Raw genomic sequence first — 325 nt, 5'->3', positions numbered from 1 at the left:
TAGAAAGAAAATGCTCTGAAAATGATGATGGCAGATATATGCAAATGTGCTTGACACATTGGAAGAATATATGGATTTTGATAAGAGTTGTAAGAGCCCCCAATAAAAGTATTGGATTTTAAAAATATGCCATCTACTGCATAATAATTTCATAAATAACATGAAATGAAATGTTTGAGTTGTAGAAATATTGATGCAAATTTGAAAATATTATGTTTTCATGTGAAGAATTTTTAATCCATTCAACGCGTAATTATTGAGAGCTTACCATGCTGAGAGCTATTCAAAAATAAAAAGCAGTATTTTAAGTGAAATAAGACATTTA

The sequence above is a fragment of the Echinops telfairi genome, unplaced genomic scaffold (assembly GCF_000313985.2).
Source record: "Echinops telfairi isolate 266 unplaced genomic scaffold, ASM31398v2 ScPeMD7_7468;HRSCAF=8506_0, whole genome shotgun sequence".
Taxonomy (NCBI): domain Eukaryota; kingdom Metazoa; phylum Chordata; class Mammalia; order Afrosoricida; family Tenrecidae; genus Echinops; species Echinops telfairi.
This window is presented reverse-complemented; position numbering follows the sequence as displayed.